The 25,664-nt window shown below is 39.3% G+C and overlaps 1 long non-coding RNA gene across 1 annotated transcript in view; it reads right to left on the bottom strand.

Moving 5' to 3' along the window:
- LOC134155703 (uncharacterized) overlaps window positions 1-25,380 on the bottom strand; it is a 92,254-nt gene extending 66,874 nt beyond the window's left edge. Inside the window, exon 1 of the long non-coding RNA XR_009961685.1 lies at window positions 25,317-25,380. This is a non-coding gene — a long non-coding RNA (uncharacterized LOC134155703). The remainder of the gene's footprint in view (window positions 1-25,316) is intronic.
- Between the last annotated feature and the right edge of the window lie 284 nt (window positions 25,381-25,664).

Raw genomic sequence — 25,664 nt, 5'->3', positions numbered from 1 at the left:
TCTTCCTTCCCCTTAAAAGAAAATCATGTCAAAAGAATTCAGCACAATCATCTAATGAACTCAGTAGTACTCCCTTATCCTTCATTCCCCTTATCACAGTTCTTTTTCCCTTCTCTAGCCAGCAGTACAATAGCTCTTCTCTCACTATAGCACAAAAGCATCTAACTCTGTCCCAGCCACAGTAGGAACTATAATTTTGGCCAGTTGCACTACCACTGCCAATGTGCTTTGCTCTGTTTCATTAACCCAAAACTTTGCTCTCAGCAATTTGCTTAAAAATTGAGAAGGGTTTGAAAAAGAAGATGCAGCAGTATCTCTGCAGAAGCCTTGCTGAGTGTCATAGTGTGTTTCAGATCTGCAGATAAAACTATCAATAGTGAAATACTCCAAGAACTTGTTCTTGAGCTTTATGGAAGACCTGCTAAAGGCATGTATATATGTCTTTATACAACTCTTCTGTAATTACACCAGAGCCCTCACACCCAATGTGCACACACATGCTTACCCCAGGAGCAATCTCTCTGTTCTAAGTACTGCACATGAATGGTCAGAGGCAACTCCCTCAAGGAGATTTGCACCCTAGCCCTTGAATCATAACTATCAGGTACTCACAGACAGAAGGCATGGGAAGAAGGTGACATAAAAAAAAACCCTGTAGAATATGACACAAGCATATCTGAAAAGAAATATTGAGAACTTGATGGCTGTTAGGTCTGACAAGGGCATGCAGGCCAGGAAACAATTGTTGCCTCCCCAGCTGTTCAAAAATGGTGAGTGTCCCCAAACCTATAATAAAAAAAAAAGCAGAAACTAAATGGAGCAGAGAATATGGCCAGAGTTCAAATTCACTTGTGGAAAGCCAGATGACAGGTTTTACAGTCAGTAAGACATGAGGAGAACTATGTTCTGATTTGTATATTACAATACAAATAGATTGCAAACAAGTTCCTAATTTTACTGCAATTCAGAATAAACCTTTGTTAATCGAAGTTGGCAGGACTTCTAAAATACAGCAGTTACCTTCAACAAGTATTTGCTGAAGTCATACATACAAAAATCTTGTTTATTATTCTGTAAGTATGTCTGTTGAAGCAGACCATGTAAATTTTGGCCAGTGACACAAAGCAATGTCTGCTTGCTGAGATAGATGCACTGTGCAAACCCTGTGTTGCACAGCGTGAAAACGGCATTTGAATAATGAGACTCCTGTTTTTCACTCATGGCACCATTGATATCTCACACCAGTATCCTTACCACTAGAGCCCATTTAGCCAGTTCTGTCCATGTACTTTCATACCAAGAATTAAAAAAAAAAAAAATCCTACATATTGCAGCACTTTGGATGAAAAGTTGTACAGCAAAGCACATGACTGGCACTAAACCCACATGCCTAGTACTTTGCAAGGGAGGAGAGTGAGTATTTTTCCTGTTTTTTTAACATTCAACTTTGGTCAGAGACAAAATTTTAGTCAGTATATATACATATCTTATGAACTACATACTTGTCCCAAAAGCAGTTAGCTACTAGCACTTAAATTACTTCTTAGGAAGAACTTTCCCTAGTAATTTACACAGTGAAGTTACTACATTACAGATCAAGTTACAGGTACTTGCTGTCAACTGCAGTGTAACTTCGTTCTTGCTTCTGCAGTAGATTCTCTGGATGAGATGGCCATTTCAGCTACTTTCACTACTACAACACTAACACTGATTTAGCTAACAGAGATAGGGACATTTGCTCAGGGTTAAAGCTAAGAAAATGGAAGCCCATCTTTCCTGCACCCCATCTCTTATGGTAGGACTGGAAGAGAAGCAAGTGGGTCCTCTGTCTTTCCTAATTAAACCATTCCTCCTCACACACAATACCAGTAGCTCTTAAGCTGCACATGAACATTGCTATAGGCCAGCAAAGAAGCTGTAAAAGCTTTCCATTCTTAAGTAGATCCTTCCAGTGAGCTCTTGATAACCTGTTTCATGCTAGTCTGGACACACATAGGCCGTTTACCCTAAATTAGCCCATTTACTATTAGCTGATAAAAGAGCAAACTTTAAAAACATGTGCACCTCAGTTCCCCACGAACAGCATTACAAAAAGTTTCCCACCTTCTGCACGCAGGCCAAGAACATTATGATGTCCTCTTACCAGGCTCTTCCTTTAAGAAGTTCCATGATATAACAGATGATGCACTCCTGCTATTTTGCATTCAGTTTTAGAACAGTCCAGTTGATGTTTTCCACCAGTTTCCTTATTCAGTAGGAAGACAGCTTACCAGAGATGTCTTCACATGAAGCCCCTCTCAAGATCCAGTTTTGTACATTTTCCGCTACTTAAATTCCACAGAGATGCCTTTCTCCTTTTAGAAAAGTTGGAAAACAAAGATTATCTAACATTGCTGAAGAAGAAAGTGTTTTCACTATGCATACTACTATCGAGCTGATGTAAAAATCTTTTATTAACCTAGAGAACAGTGAGAAGTTAGTTAAGATTCTGTACTTTGTCATTAGTCTCCACATATGCTTTATGATAAATGTTATTGAAGTACTTTAATTACTTTTTTATGTTAACCACTCAGTATTGAAAGGACTAGACTTGTTTATATGATCTCAGTGCTCAAATATGAAAGTAATTGACATTTCTTCTGATCAAAGGAAGTGCATAATTTCTGTGCTGAATTCAAAAGAAGTTTTATTCTAACAATAATGCATCTCAGAAGACTCTCATTACCATAATATAATCAGGCTTTTGCAAGAATGGGATCAAATGCACCTTTGCACATTATAATATTTAAATGATGTTAATTATCTTGCAATGACTATATTTTTTTGCCATGCAATGTTTTAAAAGTTATTTATACTCTGTGATTATTTGAACAAACCAGATTGGTCACTGAAGTGTTACTCAGATACTGCAAGCAGCTGTTTTTCCTTGGAAATAGTTTAAGGAATCAGGATGCTGTTCAAAGCAAGTGCGTGTTGACTGAACATGTCCCCTAGGCTCTCAGAAGCCTGTATGCTGTGCTGGAGAGAGCAATAGGTGAACTTTAGTGCAAGCAGTAAAAATGAGAGGTGGATTCTTTCACATGGGGAAGCTTTATGCTCTGCCTAGAGGGAGTGAGTCACGAAGATGGCAGTGCTTGCCTCTGAAAAAGTTGAGCATTTTGCAAGGCCTAAGTTTTTCAAACTACACACCAGTCACAAGATCTGTGATAATTCTCAAGTAGCAGAGATGAAACTAATGGCTTTATTAGAATAAGTTGCTTTTTGCAAGAAGCTGAAGAAACCCCTTAGAGGTATGTGATGACAACAGCAAACTCATCAGTAATAAAGCAAAAGTGATTCAACAAAATAGCACAAACTTATTGATGTAAAGATCAAACTGAGCCTCACATAACAAAGGTTCACTGAATAGATTGGCTTAACTGTCCATCTTTCCACAGTGGAATAGGAAGCATCATCCTCCCTGCAGGGAGGGTACCGACACCTCACCAGGAAAGGCAGGACTAGCTACACCACCATCAAGTTTTCCTTGGCATCTTCCTTGTTGTTGCAGAGGATAGTATGTTCTCTGAACATGGCAGAGAAGAGGCATGATGGGCCTCTGCAATTCCCCTGTGCACATTCTCTGGCTGGAAAGGCGGGCAGTTTAATTATTGCATTTTTCTAATTATGTAAGCAAGCTATGGCCCCTGCAGAACAGGGAGGAGCTAACAGTGGGAAGGCCCATGCTTCCAACAAGGGAGTGATGGACACACAAGTTTGCACTACAGGTCTGGAACCACCCACATTCGGAAATCACTGAAGCACTTGGAGCTGATATCAAGAGGGCAACGTGATAAGAGCTGACACCAGACAAGAGAAAAAGTCTTCAGAAATAAAAATAAAAGTCTATCTTTATGTGGTAGGAAAAAGGGGACCAATGAAGGGATACAAAATTGATGGGGCTGTCAGTGCCAGAGACAACAGAAACAAACTTAGCAACTTCAAAGAGGACTAGAAGAGAGTCTAAGAGATAAAGGATACAGAATGAATGAAGCCACAGCAGTCAAGATAGCAGATAAGATGCTGACCATTTGTTTAAAAAGGACAGAAATTCAAAAATATTACTTAAGAATTGACAAACTGAGGACACAACAGCAGAGAACAAAGTCTTCAAGATAACTACAAGGAGATGGGCTGAAAAAAGACAGTCACTGAACTTGAGTTACTACATAATCAGTATTTCTTCTTGATGGTTATGAAACTACTGAGTTACTGCAAAAAAACTGATGCTTCCTTTGAAGTTCAGGGTGCTCAAAGAGAAAAGTAACATCCTGAGCTCCTTTGAAAATCCAAGACTAAGCACTGACATCCATTTGCTCTAGTTAAGGTATGCAAATATATACATATTCATGACCAAATGCAGAACCTTTCAATGCCTGCTTCCTCAAACTAATATATGAAAAGAGTTTATATTGTATCTCAGCCTATCATATACAAGTGTTATCTCAAGAAGCGACGCAAGAAAATGGAATTTGAAAACGTTGTTTCGTAATTCTGGAATAAATACAGATATAATGAAACAGCTATCATGCTTTTCCCCTTGAAACTTCATTCTAGAGTAATTCAAACGTAGAGCACTGATTAGCTGTGCCATTTGGACAGTAGGACAGGAATGGGGTGGGTGGGGAGAAGGGGAGCAAAGCACCAAACCAAGGGGATTTTAATTCCAGAAAAACTGAAAACAGCATCTATATTCCTATCAAAAGCAATGAATATATCTCAATAACAGTTGTTGTGTTTCCAGACATAGTCTCATACATAAAAACAAAAAAAATACTTTGCTCAATTTTAAAATCTAACAGACACAAAGGCTAGAGGCACTCAATTGCTCAAGTCCACATGACTGCTGTTCACTACAGGCAGCCAGCCATACACACACAGGCAGAATTGTTTTCTGATGATACATCCACAATGCAGATGAAGCCAAATTTGAAATAGGATTCTTGTATCAAGCTCCTCAAGCAGAAGCCTAAAGGTGTTGGTTTTGGAAAGTTCTGCACTGTAATTTCTTAAATTAACACACAGAAAACCACCTCACAATCAAGAGGTGACCACACTCTGAACAGCTTTTAACCTGAAGCTTGTAAGAACATTTGACTGTGAAGAGGGATGAGGACAAAGGGGAAAAAGAAAAAAAGCCTCCTGTGCTGGACATCTCCAGCAAGGGACAGTCCTTCACTTCCAGGCCATTTTTTCCAATGTGGATTTTGGTTCATTGGTTGGTTGGTGGTTTTGGGGTTTTTTTGTTTGTTTGTTTTGGGGTTGTTTTGGGGCTTTGTTTGGTTTTTCATTGTTTTGTTTTTTTTTTTTTTTTGTTTTGTTTTGGTTTTTCTTCTTTGATTGGTTGTAGTGTGGTGTGGGTTTTTTATTTTGGAGGGGGGGGAGTGTATTTGTTTTGTTTGGGATTTTTTTTCCTTGTTCCTTACTCATACCAAATGAGTGCCTCTGACCCTACCACACTGCATCATTATGAAGGGATAAACTCCATTTCCCTAAATTTTCTGATGTTTCTGATACTGGAAAACTAGATTTCCCAACTCCTTAAACCTTGGTGGCACTCCACTGGGCCTTCTTTAGTTTTTCTGCTCTTTTAAACAGAGAAGGACCAAATCCGGACACAGTGTTCTAGGTAAGGCATATCACATGCCAAGTAAGGAGTAATGATCACATGATTTGCCTTGGGATGCTGCAGCATCTGCACTTCCAGAACCACAGAAGAACCAAAGGATGGGGCTGGCTTGGTAATGCTACTGCAGACAACAGAAAAGTATTTCAAGCCATTTCACCTGTGTCCATAGGCAAGTCTTAGCCACAGTCATTACTGACTTGCATCAGCATCAAAAGGACTGTTACTCTTGACTATGTACAGTCTGAAAACTAAAGTTTTAACAAGCTACTCAAGCATCTTTACTTTGCTCAGGATTTTAAGAGCATAGACTTCAAAACAATCATACAGCAAATACCATCAATAAATGTTAGCACTCTCCCTGCTCACAGTAGCTTGCAAACGTACCTCAGTTTTAATGCTGAGGGTAAAAAACCAAAAACCTTTGAAGGGAAGTCTGAAGTCTGAGTAGCAACTGCAGTTGAGTGTGATAATCATACTGCTTCTTTCACTTGAACTACCTCATGCAAGGAGGGCACATCACTGTCACTGATGGCTCCTGTGAGCCCAAAGCCCAAGAGAGGTTTTTTTGAACATTCTGTTGCACCCTTAGTACACTCCCTATACTGGGCCAGTTCCAGGATGTTCCTGGCCACACTGCAGAGGCACCAGATGCTCTGATAGTCCAACCTCTGTGCAAAAGGGACACATAGATATTTAGCTGCATCAATGTCAAATGTCTTTAAGAAGGATACTGTAAGCATTCCCCTGAGGAATCACGGGTCACTTCAGCCTCATACAACAGACTTTAGAGTCCCAGGATTTTGGGGGCTGTACCCTTACTTATTCAGGGTCTCTTGGGTGAAAGGGAGAATCCTTTTGATCTTCTTTTACTTGTATGGCATGATCACTCCCCTTCCTTTGCCTTTTTGAAGCAGACAAGTTTTCTTAATGAAAACCTGAGCTCTGCCCCTCATTAAGCCCAGAAGTTACTGTTGTAATATATTTGCTACCTACGTCGCTACACTGATTCATGCACAGCTTTGCTTTATAGATGCACCAACTGATGCTACTGTCATGACATCAAAAAGTATTTGCCCAATGATAATATTCAAGCTCCTGTATCCATTGAAATATAGTTTGGTACTTCACCTTCTACCCCTTTAGGCAATCCTAGCAATTACATTTCTGTTGTCTGATTTCACTGCCATTGAGTACAGGTCCCTTTCAATTGTGACATGTCCATGTTTGGGGCAGCAGCATGGACAGGATCTCAGCATCATCTTATACTGTTAAAAAAAAAAAACTAGCAAATAAATAAAATCTCTGCATTTGTACTGGATTTCCTTGTCAGTGATTTTGCAGTTTGGGTATGCTATGTGATTTATATGCTGGTACCAGTGAAGTGACTAAGGACTTTACAAAAAACCCACCTAACCTGCAGGACAAGGCTTTACAACTAGAAAATTAATGTTTATTCAGTAGATTTGCTTCGCCAGGAAATAGAATGCTTTGCCTATATTTTAGCCAGCTGTTAATTTGCACCCAATCCAATTAGTTTGAAAGCAATTTAAACAACCAAGAAAAAAAAACAAAAACAAAACCAAAAACTTATCAGATATTAAGCATAGCCACATTCTCAATAATGAGTAAACAAAAAATAAGGTATTTCTTTGTAGTGGAATAAGATATTTGTCTCCCATGCACAAAGACAAGCCAGGTGGGTGTTTTATTGCAATCTGCACAACAGAACTGAGCACTGCATGGTGCTTCTTCATTGCTGTACTCCATTTGGACTGTCATGTGAAGCTGAAGTTTTGCCATGTTCCATGAGCCCCTCCCATCCATTTCAGCTGACAACATAAACCTCCACCCAACACAGAGAAAACTCAGCAGACTTGGCAGAGAGCAAACAGAAGCTGGCAGCAGCTAAAACCATGTGGAGTAGCATGAAGGTGCAAGTGGAAGGGTGACCCATGGACATGGGCCACCCAGCAGCCAAGCGGCCTTATTCATTACCACCACATCTGACATGCTTCAGCTGTTGTTCAAACCTGCTGCTACCCCTTCTTCAGTAAGAACAATTATTCATTAAAAAAAAAAAAAAGAGGAGAATTTAAATATCATCATGACCCCCGTAACTTTGCATTCCCAAGCTCCCAAAAAAATCTCCTATAACTAATTCAAACAACTCCCCTTATCAATTAAATCGTTGGGGAGGGTAGACTGCAGATTAGGAAGTATTTTTAAGATGCTCAAAAACACTGTGACAGGGAAATCAGAGTCATACTAATCTTATTATTCCCTATTTTTCAATTGTGGTCTTTCTTACACAAATTTCCTGCTCCAGATGAAGACCTTTCCCACTGACCAGCTGCACTCCCCAGTCAGCAGCATGGAAAACATTCCATTTCCATTCCTGGAGATACCAAAAAGCCTCTGACCAAAACAGAAATGGTCACTTTGAGTCAGTCATGCAACAACACACACACAAAGACAAAACAAAACCAAAAATGCAAGGCCAAGACAGCAAGGCCCTTATAGACTAATCACTAGAATGAAACACCTTAAGCTAAATATTTTTCCCAAATAAATCAAAGGCATGTGGCCAAATCCCATTTAAAAATGAATAAATAATTAAACCATAAATTGTTTCTACTACCTTTTAAGATTCAAAATCACACCCATTTGGTACCGTGTAGCACTCTGAAAACAGAAGCTGGGCAATGTCATCTCTCACAACTTTTATACCCTGTATATTTTTGTTTTATTTTAAACATATGATTATTCAATCAATGTTGATAAATCATTAATTTGGTTTGATATATTTTCTTTCAAGTGAAGTGAATACAAGTCCCCATTCCACATCCCGGCAAGGTCTACATTCAAAGTTTCCCAAGATGATGGCCAATTTAAGATTAGATATTAGGAAGAAGTTCTTCCCTGCGAGGGTGGGAACATTTTGCCCAGAGAAGCTGTGGCTGCCCCATCCCTGGCAGTATTCAAGGCCAGGTTGGATGGGGCTTTGAGCAACCTGGCCTAGTGGAAGGTCTCCCTACCAGTGGCAGGGGGGCTGGAACTTCATGATCTTTAAGCCCTCTTCCAACCCAAACTATTCTGTGGTTCTATGTTAAAGATTGTTTCAGGAGGTTACTGGGAGGTTTGTGGGAGCTCAAGAAAAGCTGTTCATGATGTCATGAAGCTGAAGTCATAATAACTTAAGGCTTTGCAGTCACTATTTTTACTGCGGAAAAACCACCTGCAGTTTTCCTGTACAGTTGCAGGGCTCCGCCCCCAGGAGAGCTGTGTGCAGTCCTTCACAGGAAGTTTCAACACCAGTAAATATGTATAATCTTAGCTTTGTGACAGATGTTAAGAATCTCTAAACGTGTTACATGGTAAATGCTTTTATTGCCATAGCAGCAGGAGACGTTCTCCTTTGCCTGGGATCTTCCCCTTGTCCCTTAGATTAGTGATGGGATAGTCAAAATGAAGCACGGACTGGATACGCAGTGGGACTTCTATAATAATTACTTGCTTAACATAAGCACAAACCCTGCGTGTAAGTAACACTGGTGTTTAAGCAGGCACTGAAATACACCAAATATTCAAACACTAAGGATCCTTCATTCAGTGCCAGTGTGAGGGAAATCTGAGCTTTAAGTGGGCTGGCTGCACATTCCTACATCTGCACATTAGCATGTGTCAGATTAAAAGCAATGCACACTTCCCCGCTATCCACAACTTTTCTAGGAAAAAAAAACAACAAACCAAAAACAACACCACAAACCCCAAGCAAAAAGAAAAATCACCAAAACAAACAAGCAAACAAAAAAGAAACAAAAAAAGAAAAAAGGCAAATTAGGCTGACCCAGAGTATAACCTCAGAACACACATCACCCAGCAAGTTATTCAAAAGGGAACAAATGATGTCACTGGATTAGGAGCTTGGTTAAGAGTTGAAGGCTTTCCAAAAAGCCTAAAACCTTTTTTGTGGATTATACACTGTCCTGGGTTCAGCAGTAGCAGTAATTTTTTCCCCTTCTTCGTAGCTGGTGCAGTGCTGTGTTTTTGGCTCTCAGTCTGGGAACAGCGCTGATAACACCAATGTTTTTAGTTACTGCTCAGTAATGTTTACTCTGACCAAGGACTTTCTGAGTCTCATGCTCTGCCAGGGAGGAGGGGAAGCCAGGAGGAAACAGAGACAGGACACCTGACCTAAACTAACCAAAGAGGTATTCCTTACCATTGCATGTCATGCCCATTATATAAACTGGGGGCAGTTACCCAGAAGGGTTAGACCACTGGTTGGGTTGGGCTGGGTATCAGTTGGCAGGTGATGAGCAGTTGTATTCTCTTCCCTTGGCATTTCCCTTATCATTATTATTATTGGTGGTAGCGGTAGTGATTTGTGTTATACCTTAGTTTAGCTTAGTTACTGGACTGTTCTTATCTTAACCCTCTAGATACCTTGAATCTTTCAATTCTCCTCCCCATCCCTTTAGGAGCCGAGCAGCTGTTTGCCTGACTGGGCTTAAACCATGACATACACTTATAAATTTGTTGTGTAATGTATTTCTTATATATACACATTACACACACACATATGTATATATATATATATATGTGTCCCTGCCCGCGGCAAGGGGGCTGGAACTAGATGATCTTAAGGTCCTTTCCAACCCTAACGATTCTATGATTCTATGATTCTATGTATATATGTGTGTGTATATATATATATATATATATGTAGAAATAGGAGTTTGGGGAGGCTCAGATGCTGAGTGATGGTCTCTGTCATTTAAGGTAACTCTGAAGGAGGTAAGTGGGGTACCAGACTCACCACATATGCCAACCCCTATGGTAATTCAACAGATCCTCCTCCACATTAGAGCTAATTTTAGCCCAAACTAAATTTTATGCTAATATGTCTGTACTGTCACCCAGACCAGCTTAGATTGTCAAAACTTTGTATTCCCAGCATAGATCTTCTAGATGGTTTTGAGAAATGTTTGGGCAAAAAAGAAGAAAGCAAAATATCCAAAATACTTATGCCTGGAACCAGTAGAAAATATTATTTTTGCTGGCCAAGCAGGACCCTGTCTGCAAGGTCTGTAGATACACCAGCTTTTTAACAGGTTAGACTTTCACACTGCTCATCTGGGATAAATTGGTGCTGAAAGGAAAGAAACAGCCACCTGTTCCACCAGCATCCTCCATTTGTCAGTAAGGGCAAGGCTGCAGGCAGAGAGGCCAGGAGACCCTGTCCCAAAAGAAGGTGACAGTCATGCAGCAGGAGATGGGGACTGAAGATGCCCAGTCATCCAAGTTGGTCAGTACAGTGTCTTCCTGGATCCACAGCACCCAAGCTGTCTGCCAGCAAAGCACTGCTTTTAATCGAGCTGCTCTCAGATTGTACAGCTTAAGAGACAGATGAGCTCAAAACTCAGGATATTCTGTCTAGCTTGAAAAAACACACACAAAAAAAAAAAAAAAAAATCAAACCCTAAAAAACCCTCTCCCCACAAATAAAACCAACCAAACAAAAAACAAACAAAAAGAAAAACAAACCCCACCAAAAAAAACACACAAAAGAAAAGATAAATCCCTGAAATTCGCTCATATATTCACCGCAGTTTACATCATACCCATGACAGGATAAATGAGACTATACCTATTTATAGGCTTCCCATGACCGTTTGTGGGGTTTTAAGACCCTGTTAAGTTTTCCTCACAAAGAAAGAAACAACATCATTTCTTTAAATGCCCATTACCTCCACTCATCAATCATAGTTACACTGCATCAGGACTTACAGCCTGAGCAAGGAAAATTTTGGGAAATAGCACCAGGCAGTACATTTCAAGATTGTTAGGGAATACAGCAGCTGAGCTCTGGAGGACTCCACTGAACCCTCCTTCCCACAGCATCACCTGGAGCACCGGGAGAGCCTAATTATGAAAATAAATTCATAGAAACGGTCAGCTAAATTTCCGTTGGTTTCTGCACAATAATTCTTTTGTCTCTAGATTGATACAATCACTTGTACTGCATCCAAGAAATGCCAGAAGATGAAATTGGTAATGAGATTATACTTTTCCCTATTCCCATTAGTTTCTCAGGGCAAATAATTAATGTGACATTTTCTGTTCTCACTGAGAGACTGGATTTGCATTTTCGTTTCCAAAGCAGCAGGTATTTTGGTGATGTGGGATTTGTGGTTTTGGTGGATTTTTTTACTAATTTTTTTTGTTAGTTGGTTTGGGGGTCTTTTAGTGGCACTTCATGTGTTCTTTACACCACTTAAAGGTCCATATGTAAATGAATTCATGTCCTGAGGTCACTTCACTTTAAGACACAGAACCTCCCAGCCATTAAAGGCAATAACTCAATCAGACAGATGTCTGTGTCTTTTTTCACCCCAAAACATAAGATTTTGTACATCAGCCGTGCACCATGACACTGAAGGCACACAAACATACAGAATGTACTGCCACAAGGAAATCTAGCATTTCTTACCATTGCATTATTTTCCCCCCACCCCAATACCATGGTAACAAGATACAGTTCCATCAGTCTGCAACTGAATTAATGATATGGGGAGTCTGGCTTAAAGGTAGAAAAACAGTTCTAATAAGAAGTGGAATTTCTACAACCGCTTTTGAAAGATTTGTTAAGTTTTCATAGCCAGTGTGTCAGCAAATAAGAGGGTTTTTAAATCCAATACAAAAAAAGCCCAGTCTAAGTCACTTACAAGTTTGCTCATCCTCAAACACACACAGCCACCCTAAATTCTTATCAACTTCAACATATCAGGGTATCACATAACAAACTGATACACTGACACTTGACATTAATTTACATTTATCAGTATACAATTATGCACATAATTACATCTATTCAATCTTGTCAGAACTCACACAAGCCATACTCACCACCATGCACTGTAACATATAGTTGGCTTATTTACACACTGTAATTGAATTAAAGTTGAAGACTCTTTACAGATTTTCCCACCTTCCCACTCTAGGTTATCCTGCTAAAAGGTTAGCTAACAGGTTACTTTTCTGTAAAAGTCAAGAAGAGTCCTTTAATTACCAAGAGTCACAGCCTATTCCTTTCTTTGCTTTTACAGTGATGCTTACCCATCTCAATTGTATGTTTCATTGTTTTCTTCCTTCAGGTAGATCCTTAACCTTTGCAACAAACTAACCGTTCCCATGTACTTTGACCATTCACAGGTGACTACACAAGTTCTCAGATCTCTGAACTGGCCCAAACAAAACTAAAATTAAAAAGACCTAGCATCTAACAATAGGGAGGGAGGGGAAGAAAAAAAAAAAAAACAAAAAAAGAAAGTTGAAAGGGGAAGGAGGAGAGAGGTGTTTTGCTTTTTTCTTTCCCTTTGAGTTATTATTCTTCAATGAGTTTTATAGCTGAATTTTATTTGCAGCAACACCTACTGAGCAAAATTCCTCCCCCCCCCCCCCAAGTCCTTCCTGCCTCCAGACTTCATGGCTGCTTGAATTCTATCCTGCATTTCCTTGGATCAAGTGATAAGTAGACCCGTCTGTAAGTATCTGTACAGTGTTTTTCTATTCCAGTTGAGAACTGGCTGAAGGTCAGAGCATAAATTACATTTATGACAACACAATTTGATGGGCTGAATCAATACGCATGATGAAGCACACTGTGCAGGCTCCCAACAAGGACAGGTCTCCACTCCTGTCATGAATTCTTTCCATTCTTTAAATCACAGCTGTCTGCATTATTCCACTGTCAAAATAACCCTGTTCTCTGACAAAACAGCAAAACACATTCTGGAAGAGATGAAATTCCTGTCCAAACTCAATTTAATAAACTCCCTTAGGATTTTTCCACAATGATAACACCAAATAAGAGGACAAAAAAAACTATAGAAAAATTATCAAATTCCAATATAAAAAAAAGTCATAGCTCTATTAGAGAACTAGAAGAGACTTAATTTCCCTGCTGTTGCTGTCTTGTAAAAGTGTGTGCTACTATACAGAGAGTCTTCTTGGAAAGAGCAAGATGTACAGTGCTCTAGGCATATATAAGGTTAAAACTATATGCAACACAACCACAAGCACCCATGTACACACCATTTAAAATCAGACCTAATGCACTTATTTTCCAACAAAGAACAGCATTTTTGTTTTTCATGATTATGGGAGGTATGTTTCAACTGCTTCATCATTCATCTAGAATGGGGGCTTAGTTGTTTACGGTTTAGTTATTCTTGGGGGGAAATGACTCATGGTTGTGAGTTTTAAATCACATTTCTGGACTGCAGTTTGCTACCCTTGGCTGTGAATGAAATGCTCCAAGGAATGGGAGTTGGCTGTTTCAAATTACTCTAAACGAGTTCATTACAAACAAAACACCATTTATTCAAATATACAAAAAAATACCCAACAAAACAAAACCCAAAACCACCACCAAGACAAACATTACCACCCCACACATATAAACTAACAATCCCAAAAACTAAACCACCTAGCCACAAAGACTGCTTTCAATACCTAGAATAACTAAATTTAACATCTTTGAAGATTTTGGCCAAGTTCAGTTTAGTCCACCTACCACTGAACTAGGAAAAGAGACTCCCTCTCTTTAGCAAAGTCTTAAGGTTTTCTCTTGTTTCTCCCCTAACAGCCTCTCTATTTGATTATCCACATGATCCCAAATGCATAGAACATTTCTGAGGAACGAGCACTTAAGTTATTTAAACACAAATGTATAGCCCTGGACTGCAGTTAAGTGTTTTCTTGCAATTGTACATAATTTCAAGATTGCTTCCAGCAGCTATGAATAATTAAGCTGAAGCTGGACATGTGATTAAAGATTATGATTAAAGATCTGGCACTTAATTTGTCATCACTAAGTGGCTCCACAACTACCTGCATGTACAGGCTTATTCTCTACAGGCTTACTTGTGATCCCAGCCAGGCCAGGGTCCTAAGGATATAAAGTGTAGATACTTGTGTGTATTTATAGTACCATAGTCCTTGTTGGCAAGGTACTGATTTGTCCAGAGACCTCAAAGAAGGAATTTGCGTCACAACCACAGCTATCACAGGCTCAAAAGTCTGAACACATTGGAAAGGAGGGGGAAGGAAGGCAGGGTCAGACAGCTTGTACCATACTTCAGATACTGTCCTGGGATATGAAAAGGCCACAGGCATCACTGGTACAGGTCAAGGATAGAAACTCACTTTCTTCATGTCAGTACAGTACATTGACTAAGCTTAGTAGTCAGTCTTGAGGACACATCTTCTAAAACTAGGACATGCAGAAGCTCAAAGTTTAAGAATAAAGCCAGAAAATTATTAGCAATACAGAGAGTTCCCCTATACATTAATATTTTTTCAGTTTCCATCATAAATCCAATCAATGTCAGAAAAATAACACCAAAACAGTCAGAAACTACAGTTCAGGGAAGGTCAATTTGTAACTAAGCTGCAGTTCCAGAGAAAGCCATTTTCCATTGATAAAATCCAGGTATACCCAAAAATGTGAAAAGTCATTCTTTCAAGGACTGTATAGCAGGATGGATTATGGCAGAGTGACACTAAAAATTGCTGTTGATCACAGCAACATATCTTTCTTTCACACAGCCTTGTTCCACTGTGCAGGAAGAATCTTGCAAGGCAGAAAACAGCAAGGTAAAAGAGAATAAGGGAAGCACTTAAAGCTTACCCTTTTTATTTAATATAATGATTAAAAAAATAAGGATGTATAGATCTCTTTTCCCCTGGAAGTGGTCAGCAGATATATACAAGGCCCAAGAACTAGATTAAAGAATGTTGCTTTCATGGAAGAACAAAAATTATTTTACAAGTCTTCAGTTGTTTTCACTAAACCAGGCAGACATTCCAGAATAAAGAAATTGATTTACTTGTCATCATTTCCTCCTAACAGGGGAAAATGTCTCAGAAAGGAATAGTTTTCCCATCCCACATAACAAACACTCCCTGCAGAGGTAGGGGTCCCTCCAGCCATCAGAAGAATAGTGCACCTTCAGGGTCACTGCAGGTACATCTGAGCAGAAGGAGCAAATCCCATCACTTCAAAATGTTCTCCTAGTCCCTTCTCAGATGAAAATAAAGTTCTTCTCCACTGAAAACTACAACACTTCAGACTCTTTAGTGATGTATTAATTTTGATGCATTAATTCATGAAGCTCACAGTATCGCAGAGATCTTGGTAAGAGGAGCCCACTGATAAACTCTGTACAGTGCTGTTTTGCAGCAGCTTTTTATATAAAAAAAATCCACGATGTCAAACTTGTGTAGCTTGTGGAGCATACATTATTATCACCCTAGGGCTGCAGTAACCTTGTACATTTTTCCTCACACAGCACATTTCAAAGGTAGGGGCTTTTTTAGCTTAAGAAATAATCTGCATTTTATACCCCAGAGGGAGGAAAGCCCCAAGGCTTACCTCTCAGGTGTTTAACCATATCAAAGAAAGGTCCACTAGTGCAGGAAGGCCAAAGTAATTAATTCACAACCTGCATTACAAAACAAAGGCAGTTTCTAAAATTCCTCCCCCAAGTACAGCACCTGCATCTTGGCAAAATTAAAACAGCTTTAAAAATAAAGAATCAACTGTGAGATTTCACAATTAACTCAAAGAGGAAGATTAACCCATCTCACAATTAACCCAATACAGTTAACCCAAACACAGAAGACCTCAATACAGATGCACTGTGTGAGGAATCAGGTTAGTGGAGGAGAAAAGTCAGGAAGGACCATGCCAGCTCAAGAACTGAAACTGTGTAAGAAAAGCCTGGCCCAAACCCATCTGATAAGGATCTGTTTGCCTCCACTTTTCTGGAGGTGTATGTGCATCTCTCAAAGATTAATTTGGGTTAATTTGTTAAATTCCTTCTGGTGATCAACTATCCCAAGAAATATGAATAGTCAGTCTTGTCATAAAAAACAGTCCATGTTTTCACTTGAATTATGGTTGCTGTGGAGACAGTTATTCTATTAAGTGTCTCTTCACAGTTTGCTACTCCTTTCAACAAGTACACTCACACATGTAATTTCTTAGAGATTTTTCTGGCTGTTAAACTGTTTAGGCTGAACCAGGTCTTTTCGAATTGTTTCACAATTAAGATGAACATTTGCCCCTGTGTTTAAATACCCCATTTATCCTCAACCCAAATAATCAGGCTTGACCACGATAGTAATACCTGATCTTTCAGCCATATAGCTGAAAGTAGAGATTGATTAACCTGTAACTCAAGAGATACACATCTCCTAGGACACTTGTTTCCAGCATGGCAGCAACCCACGGCCGTCTGCTGGGCATGGCTACCTTATGCCATTCAAGGGCCAATATTTGGTGAAAAAAATAAGAATCTCAAATATCTGTAAAGTCCTGCAGGATTTTGACATCCAGGGGAAACAGATATGTGAATGAGAGAGAATTGAATGTCTGAGATTAAAAAAGCCAAACCCACCCACTAGTAGGTATCATTAGAGAGAATGTCCCTTTCCTGACTCTAAGCAGCACATATATTCTGGGCCACCAGTAAAAGTTCAACACAGACCCCTAATGGGCCACAATCCCAGCATGTTTTGCTTTAATCAATACTGGAATCTGATTAAGGAATTACCAGGTACAGATATGATGCTTTCCACTGTAGCATCTGCCTTGGGTTATGTACTATTGTCTCAGTACATACAGGAATGCATTTGGATTACATGCAGTGAAAATAAGCACTGGTATCCAAAATTACCCAATCGAACTGTAAAATCCCGTAGTTTTAAATGTAAGGATTTGTTATTCAGACAGGCTGTACGCACAGGACTGTTTAAACAATCTCGCATGCCCTGTGAGCATGCTATGCAAAGCTTTCACCAGCATATGCTTCAGCATCATCCCAAGGAATGAATCCTTGGGATTCATCCTAAAGACCTGGTGATGCAACAGCCAAAGGCTGAACCTCAACCTGCCTCAGCTGCCAAACCACTTACTCACCCCACAAGCCAGCGCACATGGTTAGGGACTGGGAAGTTGTCTATGTAATAGCAACCACCTCTCTGTACTTCTACACTGAAAACAATTATTCCAGGATGAACCAAATTATCAGTAACAAGATTAGTGACTTTTCCTAATTATATAAGACTGGGAAACCTCCCCCCAAAACCCCACGTGGCTCCATTTCTGACACTGCCTCTTATCTTCTTTTCTTACCTTAATTCCCTCATCTATAAAACAGGGGTAAAAAATGTCATTGCCTTGAGGTCCCTATGTATCCGCTGCTGTTTCAGAGCTGAGTATTATACTGATAGTTACTAAATAAAACTTAACAGGACCCAACACATTTCTTCAGGAAGGTTTCAATTTACCTAGGATTTTAAATGAAGTAATCCCTGATAAATCTCATCTCTATTTCTGTAACATGTTTTTTACTCTGTTTTTCCACTGTGAAAACTCTCAAGTTAAATTCCACCCTTCTCCTTTTTCCTAAAGTATGTCAGTTTGTTTTCAGCATTCAGAAACCAGTCTGATCTCCTAGGCTTTATGCACCAGAATTTGGAGTAATAAACACTTCTGCCTCACCCTCAGGTATTTCAGCTGTTTGTCTTTAGGGTTTACAGGGATGAGTGACTGAAAGAAATAATACATTTTTCTTTCCAGGTTTACATTGTATGCTTGTATAAAAAGATTCTAATGTAAAAGTGGCACTGATCACAGCAGTACTTCTCAATAAAAGAGCTGCTCATACGAATTACATAATAGATGATTCAGCTTTAAATAAGGAGAAATCAGGCTACATCACCTCATTTGATTCTTTGGTGAATGTTTAAGTTTAGAGCAAAGAATAGTATAGGGTTTTGCTGCTGAGAAATGTCATTAATTGCAATCTATAGCATACTCAGACAAACTTCACTATAAACTACCTTGATATAAATATACTACATCCCATTGTTTCACACAGATCCAGCATCAGATTACTGCAAGACCTTATTGTTCCTACTAAAAAGGCTATTAAGGAGATGGCAGAATAAAATTTTGGAAGATACACACAGCAACAGGTTTTGTTAGGACTACAGAGACTTCCTTCCTCTTCCAGCAGGGCTCTTTCAACCTCATTCTTTTACTACATACCTTGCATATGACTTCATTTTTCAGCAGACAGATATTCAAACCAGATAGAGGTATGCGAGTCAGCTTCAAACTACTTTTTCAAGTCCAGACCCAGTGGCTCTTTCCAGTAAAAACTACTTTGTTGCTGTCTCCTTCCCTACCCACCTCCTATACCAGGCCATTTACTTCAGCCCTTTACTTCAATGGCTGTTGGATGAAGATCTGCTCTTAGGCTAGAAACTGACAAATACACAGTATTAACTCATTTCTTCTGCAGACAGGACTCTTGTAAATATCAATGCTTTCACCACCCATGCTGTTTAGCTTCATATTTTGAACAACCAGGGCAACACATCTGCTCAGTTAATTTCTGCTTTTCATACACACATGAAATCTTTGTGCTGGTTTTCCTCCCCATTACTCCTCAACTTAAAATAACCACCTATTTTTCCCTTTGCTCTTCCTTTTTAATATATACATCATTTGCACAAAAAATGTTTCTGTCTGTATTACAGACCTAAAGCAAAACCACTGCCCAATCTACTACCTTACATCCCATTTAGACTTATTTATACCAAAAATTGGTATAAATTACTGAAATGTGATCTTACTTTATGCGGATAAATATTCAGGCTCTAAGAACAAGCTATGATAAGTGCTCAAAGGATGAGCTTCCTGTCCTCATAATATGCATGCCTATGGTCTAGTACCCGAAAATTACTATCTCCCAGATTTTTTGCACCAGAACTGCTCTGTACAGAATCTACTCCCGTTAAAACTTCATTACTGTTTTATAGTTATGCAGATAGGTATTGCACTACACATTAAGTTGTACTCTTACAGTTAGAATAAAGTATCCATCTCCTTGCCAAAAATCGACGTGCATTGCTTTTCCCACACATTTCACCACAGTCTAGAACAGATACATATGAAACAATATCATTTTTTTTTTTAAGAAATTTCATAGATGGAAAGCCAAGGTATGGACTTTGTCATGACAGATGCATAGAGAGGCTCCTTTTCTTTTGGAATGCACATCTTCTGTAGAAAAGCATGGAATAGAAAAGACATTTAATTAAACTGCCTTTATTCTAGGTTTTAGTGTAATGAGTAATAACAGCATGCATCACTGCAGCAGCCATATTTATACTGACATGCACTGCTTCTGCTCAATATATTGGGAGTGAAAGTTTCTGTGTTTCCCAAAGCTCTGCTGAACAAATTAAAATTGTAATTAATATTCTTTTTCATTATTTCCTTCTTTTCACCCCCACCCCTAACTCCCCCAGGATTATGGACCTGAAAGTAAAACAGTACAGTACTGATCTGAGTGCATGTTATGAGCTGAATGCCAAACAAAAATAACTGGTTAGCACAGCAGCCAGACTCAACACTGTCACATCAATAACCAGTTATAAAATTGGTGATTAAATGAACATGCCTGACCTCACTTGAGAGGTTTCATAACCAGAGGAAGCAATAGCTTGATAACCATATTAGATGTTAACATTTAAAAATCAACTGTGTAAGTTTAAAGTAATAAAATGATTGATTGCAGTTGAAGTTCTCCAGTACACCCATATAAGCAGGCCACTTGAATTGCCAGGAACATAATGAAGTCTCTCTTTTCATTTAAGGAATACTCTCCTGGCTGCTGCAGGTTAGAAGACCTGGTATGGGAGTAGCAGCAGAAGGAAGAAGGAGTTGCTGTGCCAACATATATGCTTTTTTTATTTTTTAATATAAAAACATACTTTCTGGATAAGAACAGAACTTGACCTTTGTTTAAAATTAAGTATTTAATTAAAAAGGCAAGATTTTATTGCCAAGGACACATCTCCTTGTGTACAGACCCAGTAGAAGAGATCACTTTCAGAGTGACAGTATTACAGTGCATGAGTATTTCAGAACATGTACATGCAGATACTCAATGATGGAAGAGCCAAAACCAAAACTGGAGACCAATCTCTATTTCAACGCTTTCTTTTTTCTCCTTTTTTTTAATGTAATGCACCACAAAAACTGCTTTGAAATTGCTTCTAAAATGATCAAAGCAAGAAAATATGAGGTGAATCAGGAAAAGAAACAAAAGCCCTAATTCTCTCCAGGATAAACAGACCTCATGTGGACAGTCCCTGTGCATGCAATGTACTACCTTGTTATTTTGTCTGATTATGTGATGCTATTAAAAACCCAATCATAAATTCGCAGTTAACACGTTTGAACATGTGCATTATTTTAATATTTTCACTTTAAAACACCCCAATCAAAAACCTATAACATTAATAGGAACTTGACTGCTGGGACAGAAAGGAGAGTTAGATCTGAGATTCCTCCTTCAGATGTTCAGAACATTGCAAGTGCTGCAATACAATTTCAAGGCATTCATTCAGCACTCTTAAGAGTTCAGTCATTTTCTTGTCACTTTGCACTTCTACAAAGACCATATTCCCCTGTTTTCTAGGGAATTTTGACTAACTAGCTATCTTAAAAGAAATCATGCTTCATGTTTATGCAAATAGGCTTGATTTTAGTTCTTTCTATCAGAAACTGTATTTTGTTGCATTAAAGTTAATCTGTGACTTTGTTCCTTTGTTCACTGCAGTGCTAGGGTTTTCTTCAAGGGGTGATAAAACTATTGAAGCCTGTTAGAAGTCCCACTGATACTGCAACCATGTTTTTCAAAGATTTTGCTGATCCAGCTGCTTACAATTGAGACAATATGCGATGCATTTTTGAAGCTCCTAATGGCACCAGAAATAAAGTATATTATACTGTTTTCATGACAAGTATGCACAGAAACAGTCAAAACTTAAGTCTTCTGTAGTCAGTTGATCTTCCCAGGATATCTGAGTTTAGGATTGTCATTAAGTTGCCAAAAATGTATCCACTAGAGGGAAGGTATAAAATATTGATAAAATAGGGCTTCCATCAAAGATTTATCTTTGCATTCACATCATATTAGAGGAATTGCAGACATTTGACAAAACTCAGATTTATCACATTCCAAGGAATGTGTTCCAAGGAACAACTCACCAGCTCCTTTATTGTCATTAAGCCAAAGACACCAGAGTATCACAAATCAATCTCCTCAATGCAAAGGAGCAACATTCACTGGTACACAGATCAATACTTCTTTCATTACCTGACTAGCTCATTTTGAGGCAATTAGCCAATATCTCCACATCTGTCCAACCCCAGCAGACACATCCCAATTAGGGGGCCACTAAGTACAATTGTCTCTTGGTCTTGGATGGGTTTTAATCCAAAATGCAGTAAGTGGTACCAGTGAAGGCATAATATTTCAAGTACAGGGGGGAAAAGTACTGTGGATAACATTAAATAAAATAGAGATTACTCTTTGATAGCCTTTATACACGTGACATAATCAATGAGGTCCTAACTCACTCAAGTTCCCAATACTTTCATCATGAATGTTATTCTCTGGCTCCCTGCAGAAGATCTCGCCTTAATTAGTTTCCATAGCATATTTAGTAGTAAACAGAAAATTAAGCAAGACATTGCACTTGTTGGGAACGAGCATGGGCTGGGCATGGGGAGGGTTTGTTTGAGGTTGAAGATTATTTTTCCCTCTATTGTTCCCCCCTCCTCTTTCTTACTTCCCCAGTAAACACTGAGTGATACAGGAGCACAAAGGACAAATCAACACTACTATCAGAGACAGCAGCCTGTGGGAGTTATCACCAGCAATGCTCCCATGCACGACAGCAACAAAGTCCATGCATGTAAGAAGACAAGGCTATGACATAGCATCACTCACAAAAGAATCAGTGAGAGCGCCTCCTTGAGTTTAAGGGCCCAGAGGGTGGTACGATTTTTGTTTTTTTCCCCCAAGCAAGTGTTGAACAAACAGCAACTCCCCCTTAAAATATGATACAGCAAGCTCATGCTGGCCAGTGGAGGCCCAGGGGGGAGCTTAGCTGCTGCCAGTTGAAACTCCAACTGCTCGTTTTTCTTCTGCTTATAAGTGCAATTCTTAATACGTGCATGAACTGTCACTGACACCTCTTTGCTGCCATTCAGAGAACACATTTGACAACAACCATTTGGAATATTGAACAGAAACTGATTTTGGCTGTTCTTTGATAGCTACTATGTACCTGTTGCACCTACAGTAAAAATAAATAATATTAAGAACAAAAACAGCAATCTCCCCTGTTTTATCACCAGACATTCACTTCCGCCTGTGTCATACACTCAAGAGCTGTCAGTCTGATGCCTGTCATCTGCACCCATTCCCTGCTATCTGCCCATTCAGCACGCGTCACAGACGTCTCCTCAGAGTTAATTGTCTGCTCAGCTTTTGTCCCTTTCACCCAGGTTTTCTCCAAGTGAACTGCCTGTCATTACTCAGTTACTTCTGCGCCTCTGTAAATCAACCGGCTGCTTGGCAGGGCTCAGTTTCTCAAAGCTTCAGCCCAGGCAGAAGCACATTCCTACGCGCTGCGTGCCACCTAGTGATAGAAAAAGTGAGAGCACAGTCCCACATCCCTTTGAAACGTTTCCAGATATATTTCAGCTTTCCTCTTTACAAAAAGTCCAAAGGAAACAGCCAGAGGTCCGAGAAAACATTCAGTCATTTTCTCACATACTGACCCCCTTTAAATAAAAACAGCACAACGGGGACATGCAGCATCTCCTCTAGGCAAAGTACTGCAGTTATTAAAAATGGGTGGTAAATACATAAAACATGCAGGGAAAAAACCCAGAACTAAACTCATGAGAATTATTTTCTTGTATGTCACCCTAGTGAAAGTTAATGACAAAAACATAACAAAACACTGCAGGCCACCTTCAGGTTTTGTACTTCACACACAACACAGCCAGCACATCAGTAGTGATGTCACTCCTGAAGAACGCTGGGAGGCGAAGTAAGGGGGAAAGCAGGTCTTCTAGAGGACATCAAAATGATGTAGATATATGCACATATGCATTTCATCCCTCATGGGGCTGACAATTCCCTTAAGTCGTATACAGTAACCAGCACCATCCATTTTTTTGCAGAAAATTGCAGCATTCCAAAGAGATCACCCAAGGAATTTAACCCATCTATCACCAACAAACCCCACCAAATGTTTAGACAGACCAGATTAGTCAGTAAGCTAAACTACTCCAGATTTTATTATATACCAACAAGGACTAACTCTTTCATATGCTTGGGAGCGATACCCTGGATAAGTCTGAGGAATAGCCCTAAACCAAGCTGACAGTTTTCACAGGTGGGTAATGTTTCTTAAACGACACGGGCCAAATGCCTTCAGCAGGTGAATACAGCAGCAAAATTAATATATTAATACAGCTTTAGGAAGCTTCTAATCACAACTTTCATGTTTATTATCATCAGAAAATATGGTGGGTGCTTTTTATTTTTCTTCAACCAATATTTACACGTAAGAAATTCTGCATGTCTGCCATAGAAACAGACTGTCATTGTTAATAGTGTCATAGCAGCTAACAACCAAGCAGAGGTTTATTAATGCTTACATAACCACAGAGAAGCCTTAGAGGAGAAACACCAAAAAATAGAGAAGTATAAGCTTCCACATTAATTAACATGAAAAAAAACCCACATGCAGGGAGCACAGGGGAAGAGCATTTGTTACTTGACTTCTGAGCACCAAGCTCTCAAAACTCCATTGCATTTTGGAATTTGCTAAGAAAAATATCAGAATTGACAAATTACCAGTATTTTATCATCAAGACATGAACTACAGAAATGGCCGGCCAATGCTTAGCTGCCTTGATATTTGTTATCTTTCACTTGTATTGGCTTCAGGCCACAGAAGAACAAATCCCTACAGCAGCCCAACACAGAGCAAACCTCTCCTGTAATGCTCACTTCCACCATGAGTACTTTCTCTTCTAAGCATCTGATTTTCCAAGATCTTTGAGATTATGGAATGAAAACACAATCTCCCTATGAGAAAGCCCCCTGATTACTGAGGCTGTACATCTGGGGGGATCATGCCCCAGGGTGGAATTAACCCAAAACAAGTTTACATAACACTAAATGGGCCTCATGCTCACATATCATAAATAGTTACAACACAACACTAGACAGAACACCTCTGGCACCACCACACACTTCTCCCAGAAAGTTCAAGCTGAAACCCCTAAAACCAACACACAGGAACAGACAGGGACTAATTTTTCTTTTTTTTTTTTTTTTTAACTTTCAAACTGTTTTCTTTGGTGGGTTTTGGGTTTGTTGTTTTGTTGTTTTTTTGGGGGGAGGTGTGTTTTGTTTGGTTTGTGGGAGAGTATAAAATAATCAATTGAATCTGACAAATTAATTATCAAAAAATACTTCATTAACCATACCAGTTAGCAAACAACAATTCACTGTCTGAAGACACACGTGCCAAAATCCTTCTGAAAACCTAAGTTCTTTTTGGTTTTAACACCTTAAAGAATATCTAATGCATTGTCAAAGCAGAGACTTTTACCCAGGACCTCAGTATCAGAAAATGGGACAAACACTTATTAACACAAACAAGAAAAAAAACCAAACCTGTAAAAAAGTGTTACCTTCATCAGCATGAACATCACAACCAAACCACCTTTCCTCCCTTCTCCAGAAGCAGGGGAAAAAAAAACATATATCTTTTTACCCTCCCCTTCTTTAAACCCAAGCCTAAGCCTAAACCTAAACCCACTGTAAACCCCCAGCTGGCACTGATGACTGGCCCACCCCCTCCCTGGCTCTTAAAGCCACACCAGCACTTCCCAAATGCTTGTCATCTCTTTTCTTGCACACTTGCAGAATTTTTACTAAACTTTTTTGTAACCTTAGCTGTGCTAAAAAAGCCATTTATACACCAAAACACTCTGTAGCAGCCTGTGGCAGGGCCATGGCACTGGCAGGCTTTGTGCTCA

This window comes from Pezoporus occidentalis, unplaced genomic scaffold (assembly GCF_034315485.1).
Source record: "Pezoporus occidentalis ecotype Australia unplaced genomic scaffold, CSIRO_AGI_Poc_V1 ctg8, whole genome shotgun sequence".
In the NCBI taxonomy this organism is placed as follows: domain Eukaryota; kingdom Metazoa; phylum Chordata; class Aves; order Psittaciformes; family Psittacidae; genus Pezoporus; species Pezoporus occidentalis.
This window is presented reverse-complemented; position numbering and strand designations above follow the sequence as displayed.